Raw genomic sequence first — 7,199 nt, forward strand, 5'->3', positions numbered from 1 at the left:
ATGGGCTGATGAGTACAGCAAGGAGACAAGCCCAGCTTGTCGATTTTGGAGGACCCCCAAAATAGAGGATAGGGTCAGACCCCCAGACCCACTCTTGACTAAGTGCCCCGAGAACCCCTCCAGCTCTTATATTTTGCCCACGGGTTTGAGGTCAAACTCCGCAGGATATTGGAACCTCCATAGCGCACTGGCCCTGGGCTGGGTGCCGAGATGGGCACCAAGCAGGCCAGCCTTCAGGAAGCAAGTAAGGTGTCTAGCGGAAAACTACCCAAATCACTGTGTAATCTCTGCTGCGAAGTGGAAGCAGGGAAAGAGGGAACGTCCTGGGTCAGTGTATGAAGTACCAGGACTGGAGGAAGAGGAAAGGGGGTTGTCACTGGGGACGTGCTGAGGACAGCTATGCGGGAGGAGGGACTGGGGGGCTGGAGTCAGGTGCCGAGCAAGGACGATGGGACACCACCGTCTGCGAAGCGAGGGTGTCGACCGCCCTGAAGTGACAGGTCCATGGAGCCTGGGGCCAGGGCCTGAGACAATAGAGGAAGAAAGACAGGCAAAGTGGAGGCAGCTGCTAGTGGTGGCGGGAGGGAAAGAGATGACTGCGGGGAGGTGGGGCCGGGGGGCTAGAGGGAGGGGGAGGCGGGCCGGCCTCCGCTCGCGCGCTGGCCTCGGACCGCCAGGAGGCGCCGCTGCACCGCGGGGTGGTGCGCGGCCTCTGACAGGCAACGAAACCGCGCGCTCTGGCCTAGAGAGGCGCCGGAAGAGGCGGGCAACCTGTCCCAAGGCCGCTTCCGGTTTCAGCTCGGCCAGAGACGTGGGGTGGGGGAAGGTTGCGATGGGCGGGGCATAGATGAGAGAACTGGGGGAGGTCGAAGAACTGGGGAGGGCTGAGGCAGACTACCGGCAGCACCCCATGAAGTGGTTTTCTATGCGGCTCTTGGCTCCACGCCCGAGCCCCCCAGCTCTTTACCTAGTGAAATGCGGTCCTGGGACCCGGGTTGAGGCAGGGCTGTCCAAGACCCCAGGGCAGGGCCAGGAAGGTTTCCTGGAGATAGAGTGGAAAGGTGCACGATGGTGAAGAAGCAGGTATAGGAACGCTGAAAATCCCTTTATAAAGAAGGATGTTTGAGCAAGGTCCATTTGGAAGAGAGACCAAGCCTACAGGAAAGGCTGAAAGGGGACCAGCCAGCCCAAACCTGCGGAGAAAACAAAAACATATACCTCTAAGCTCCCTTCTCCCAGGAGACATAGGACATCCCTGACCTCCATCATCCTCACATGGTGGTTACCCCATGCTTCCCTGTCTTCTCTCTTGTCCTCAGGCAATACTTCTCATAGGAGCCAGAGGGAAGTTTAAAATACCAGATCTGGCTGGGCGCCAGTGGCTCACGCCTGTAATCCTAACTACTCGGGAGGCAGAGATCAGGAGGATCCTAGTTAGAAGCCAGCCCCAGCAAAAAGTCTGAGACCCTATCTCGAAAAACCCATCACAAAGGGCTGGTGGAGTGGCTTAAGTGGTAAGAGTGCATGTGTAGTAAGTGGGAAGCCCTGAGTTCAAACCCCCAGTGCTGCCATTTAAAAAAAAAAAAGATTTTACTAATCTACTTTAAAACTCCTCCAATAGCCAGGTGTGGTGGTGTAAGCCCGTAATTCCAGCACTGGAAAGGCTGAGGCAGAAGGATCATGAGTTGGGAGGTCAACCTGGGCTTTATAGCAAGACCCTGCCTGAAAGGAACAACAAAAAGTCAAAACCATCCAATGATTTTCATCATGCTTGGAATATAGTTTAACTTTTCCTTGCCATATGGCCCTGATGATTTGGCCACTGCTGACCTCTACCTCCTGGTGCTAGTCTTCAGCCTAGTCTCTTGCAATGACACTATGTTGACCCTCACCTTAGGGCCTTTGTTTTGGCTAATAGCTTCTCAGAAGCTTTCCTCCAACAATTGGGACTCCAGGTCCATTCTCTCTAATTGGCCTTTTTTTTTTTTTTTTTGGTGGTATTGAGGTTTGAACTCAGGGCCTCACGCTTGCTTGGCAGGCACTCTGTCACTTGAGCCACTTTGCCAGCACCTGTCTAATTGGCTTTGACTGCAGTATTTGCTCCCTTCAGGACAGAGCAATGGCCCCATACTTTCTCTGCTCACTGACCAGTTTCTCTCTCAAGAGAGGAACCCTTGAGCCCAGGTGGCAAGGTGTACCTTGCTGGGCTGATTACTATTGCGTTACCTTTATTAGGGCTGTTTTTGCTCCTTCATTAAATTAAATTCCAGGAAGCACAACTAATGACAGACCTAACGAGTCTCGGGAGAGGCTACCAGCCCCAGCCTTTGGGCAACATGGAAAGGACTAGGCAACAACGTGAGCAAAGCAGTGGCTTTTGGGGATACAGTTAGTTATAATTTTCCAGGCCTTCTGAGGACCCTGGGCTTCCCAGGGGAGGTGGCCTTTGGAGACTGTGTATACAGTAGGTACAGTGGCAGGTTAGACCCTGAGCTCTTCAAGTTCAAGGAGAAAACCTTAGTCTCAAAGCCCTGGGGGCTCACTCCATCTATTGCCAGGGCCCTGGGCTGCCTCTCCCCAGTCATATCAGGAACACCCTGAGTGTCAAGACCAGTAGGATTTACAGGTCTAGACATGGGTCACAGGTTTGGAGTCACTGGTGTCCCTATCCCAGGATCTCTTGGGGACTTGAAAACTTCCTCTGTGCCCTACTCCTCAGTGATGTCCCCTCACACATTACTATCCTCTTGTTCTCACTATTCTGGCTCTACTAGTCCTCTTCTGGTCCAGAAACAGACAGATCCTTCCCACCCCAGGTTGCCTCTGCCTGTTATATCTCTTCTGCTTGTCACATGACTAACTGGTCCTTTTCTGATTCAGAGCTCCCCTCCTCAGACTGTCTCCCCTGCACATGCCTTCAAGAGATTCTTGTGTTACCTGTAGATTTCCTCTGAAACTGGAGTACATTTCTCTCTTTACTTGTTTGGTGTGTGCTCCTGAGGGCAGGGTCCCACCCGCCTCCCTTGCCCTGGGTTCTCAGCCCACTGGTACTCAATAGGTTCCCAGTGCTTCAGCAGATAAACAGATGGTACTTCACCCCAATCCCCCTGTGCCCTACCTCCCACACATATAGGTCAACTGTGTGTATGGCGGAGGAAGGGTCTTGCCTAATCCAGGAACTTCTTGGCAAGGAGTTCTGGGCCCTGAGATTTTTAGACCAAGACCAATTATCTGTGAAGGGAATGAATAACCAGGAATTAGGGACCTTGGGGTCCAGGATCCCCAGGATTTGGGCTGTTGCTCTGTGGGGAAGAAAGGCCTATCAAGGAGTGGGAAGTAAGGGTAGGATAGTGGACTCCAATCTCAGAACTGCTGCCGGACCAAGAAGCAAGAAGGGGGAAGTTCAGGGGATGCACCAGGAGGCGGAGCCTGGTTCAAGCAGTGGGGAGGGCATGATCGCTGACCACTAGATCCTCAAGCAGAAGTTGCTAGGGCCTTGCCTCCAAGGTGCTGATTTGGTAGTTAGCAGGTCCTGGGCCAAGAACTACCTGCCACCCAAGAGCCATGGAGTTTGGGGTGGTATGGGGTTCCTGCTACTGGACTCTGGGGAAAGGGGGCAGACATGTCTACCCTGAAACTGTCTTTGGGGAAGTACTAGCAGCTTCCCCTTCCTGGAGCCTGTAGATTGGAGTGTCACAGCCCATGGAAAGGGTCTCTGTTCCTTACCCTGCTCAGGACTGTTGCCTAATGGAAACTTAAGTTGGATCTGCTCTGTGGCCTGTGGTGAGCCCCAAGGCTGTTCTGGCCATCAGGGTGAACAAGTAGTTCCACTCTACCATTCCAGCTGGGGTGCCACTCTCAGCTGTGCTGGATGTCATTTCACTGTTTTTTATGGTCCAAGTGGTACTGAGGCCCAGTGGGCACAGGCACAAGTCATGTTTCCTCTGGTGCTCATGAAGCCCTGGCTAGACAGCTACCCTCTGCCCCTAAAATTACCTGTTCCAAATGGACACCTGGATTCCTCAGTCTGAAGGACCCAGGACAGCTTCGCTTTCCTTCACTGGATGACTGTGGATGGGAACTGGCCTATTCTGGCCAGATCTGCCCTTTGATTTTCTCTCTAGCCATTCCCCAAACCCTCCCTCTCAGTCTTACCTCCCTATGTTTTTATGTGCTGTTCCCTCTTTCTGTGTTTTGTTTGTTTGTTTGTTTTATTTTGTTTTATTGGCACTGGGGTTTGAACTCAGGGCCTCACATTTGCTAGGCAGGCGCTCTACCACTTGAGCCACAACACCAGCCTTGTTCCCTGTTTCTGGAGTGTTTTTCCTTACTGTTCGTTTCCCTTAAGCACTCCACACATTACTTCCACCAAGAATGTCCCCGACCTTCCTAGCAACATTAATTTCCCCTCTGCCCATACAACTATGGTGAATATTTTTATAGTGTTCCAAGATGAGGAGAACTCCAGTAGGGTGGGGTAGAGTTTGGGTAATTTATTCATTTAATTTGACAAATATTTACCTGCAAGGGGCCTGGAAATCAGGAATCTGGGTTGGGGAAGACTCACCACTAAGACAGTGACATCTGGCTAGGAAAGGGAAAGACCTTTTGTAATGGAGTCAAAGAGACCCAGCTCATAGTCTTAATAAAAGATGATAGTGGGGGAGGGGGACAGTAATGAGATAGGGGAATCAAGGGAAAAGAGCAAAGGGACGGAGAGAGCAAGGCTAGCTAGATAGTTGGAGTAATAGGATAAGATGGTCAGATGCCATTGTATTGCAAGTGGAGAGAAATGAGGTAGACCTTTGGGTAGGGACAGCCTCTATCTATAGGGTCTTGTGGAAATCACTATAATTCACCCAAGCCAGGCACTGGTGGCCCATGCCTGTAATCCTAGCTACTCAGGAGGTAGAGATCAGGAGGATGGAGGTTCAAAGCCAGCCTGGGCAAATAGTTTTTGAGACCCTATCTTAAAAAAAATCATCACAAAAAAAAAAAAATTCACGCACAATGAAGGCTTTCTATGTGCTACACACATTCTGAACATTTTAGTTAGGTGTCCTCCCTTAGTCCTGACCTCAACCTGTGTGCTGGGTAAGTATAACTGTTAGACCCATTTTGCTGATAAGAAAATGGGCATAATTTTCCTGTCCAAAGTGAAACGCAGGCAGCAAGTTTGCATACTGCTTCCAGAGTTCTTGCTACCAACAGCTGTTATACTGCCTCAAACTCCTGCAGAGTTTACACTATTGTGGGTTTTATCCTCAGGACTCTGCGGAGCCACAGGTTTGAAGGCAAGAGAGTGATGTGATTTCTTTCAGCAGCATCCCCTTGGCTGCCATGTGAAAGATGAATTGGAGGGAAAACGAAATCTGAGGAGGATGGAGACCTTGAATGGAAGACAGTGGGACAGAGACCTATTTGAAGGGGAATTGCTGTAGTAGTAGGATCATCCCTCTGGCTGGTAGGAGGGCCCCGAAGTAGTGGAGAGCCCTGGAGCAGAGACCAGTGGGGGTGGGATGTACTCAGTTCTGGGCAGCATGGGTTTGAGGGGCCTGAGGTGTCTGGTGGAAGCTTTAGAGTAGAACAGGGACTTCTCAGGGGAGAAGTCAGATGGGAGATAACTGAGGCTTCTGAGCCCCTGGAATGTGAGGTGTGTGACTAGAGTGGCAATTAGAGGCCTGGCCACAGTACTGGGAACCCACATGGAGATGAGAAGGAGCAGCCAAAGTGTTGGAAACAGGGATTGATGACTCCCTAGAAAGAGCATCGGGTTAGAAAGGAGAGGCTGGCTAATGGGAAGATGGCAAGAACCTTAGGACCTGCCCTGGGGCTGGGGAAGGTCTTGCCTCTTAGTGGCCCCATCCTGCACCAAATCCATAGATTGGGGTCTGTGTCCTGCCCACCTCCCTAGAGCCGGGCCTCCAAGGGGCTGACAGGTTCTCTCAGTTGCCTGGCAACAGAGAGAGCTGTTGGCTGTTGCTAGGAGCAGGCTGGGGAGGCCAGAGGAGCTAAGCTCTCAGGCAAGCACAGGGTGGGGCAGCGGGGGAAGGGGCCTGCCTTAGAGCAGGGTTTGTAGTGTGTTCTTGTCTGTGTGCAACCAAATTTACAGTGCATTCTGTGGATTCGGGACATTTTAGAGGCTAGGTGCATGGGAGGATGCACAGAGCATATCGCTGCATCTGTAGGTGGTATTATGTGTTTTCATACTGTTTATTGAATGCCCGTGGTAGGGCAGGAGGAGCCCTGAGGGAACCATTGGAGGATTACAGGCTAATGATGCTTCAACAAGGGAGATATTCAGATGGGGATGCACAGACACTCAAGAGAGAACACATAGCCTGAGGACTGGAAGTTGGAACAGGTGTCTGCCTAGGTAGTAAATTGGGCAGCTGTGCTAAACAAGGCTGTTGGGTGACCTACCATTGCTGGCCAGCTCCCTGTCTGGCTTTGGGACCTTCTCTGTCTTTGGGATTGGGCTTCCTGGGCTCATGGCACTTGGGCCAGAGGATACCTTTCAATATAATTCTTGGCAGACTCTTCAAATGTCCAACTAAGGTCGGTACTTTAGACATCTCCTGGCGAGCAGGATCAGAAAGATTTGAAACATTCACTAGAAATACTGCTGCCTCCACTCCATCTTTGCCCAGCTGTAGGATTGTAGCCACTGTCCAGTGCGACAAGCTACTGGAGGATGGGATATGAGAATGAGGCCACCTGAGGTGATCAGGTCGTGAAAGGGAAGGAACAGGCCATACGAACATGGAGATCTTGTTTCCAGAAATCAAGTGGCAACTTTCTCTCCTGCTTCCCTCCCTTTTTTCTCCCTCTAGCTCTCTTCTTCCAGGGTCATGGCTGCCTGGTCTCCGGCTGGAATCCAGGATGGCCACCTGCAGTAGAAGCTTCCCGGCACCCTTCCCATCCTCAGGGAAGGAGGAATGAGCGTTGGACACCCATCTGAGGGAGACAGTCGAGGCAAAGGGGTAGAGGTGGCAATGGACTTTTTATTTTTGACTTGCTGCAACCGGAGAAAGGAAAGAAAAGCTGCTTTAAGGAAAACCGCGGTTCAGAAAGCCTCCGAATTCAGTAGATTCCAAAACAGGTTTATTGTTCATCACTTCACTAAGTGATGAAGACACGCCTCCTCCGCCTTACTCGCCCAACTTGCAAAAGCTCAGAGGGTTGGTTCTGTTCGGCCC

Source organism: Castor canadensis, chromosome 17 (genome assembly GCF_047511655.1).
Source record: "Castor canadensis chromosome 17, mCasCan1.hap1v2, whole genome shotgun sequence".
NCBI classification, from domain to species: Eukaryota; Metazoa; Chordata; class Mammalia; order Rodentia; family Castoridae; genus Castor; species Castor canadensis.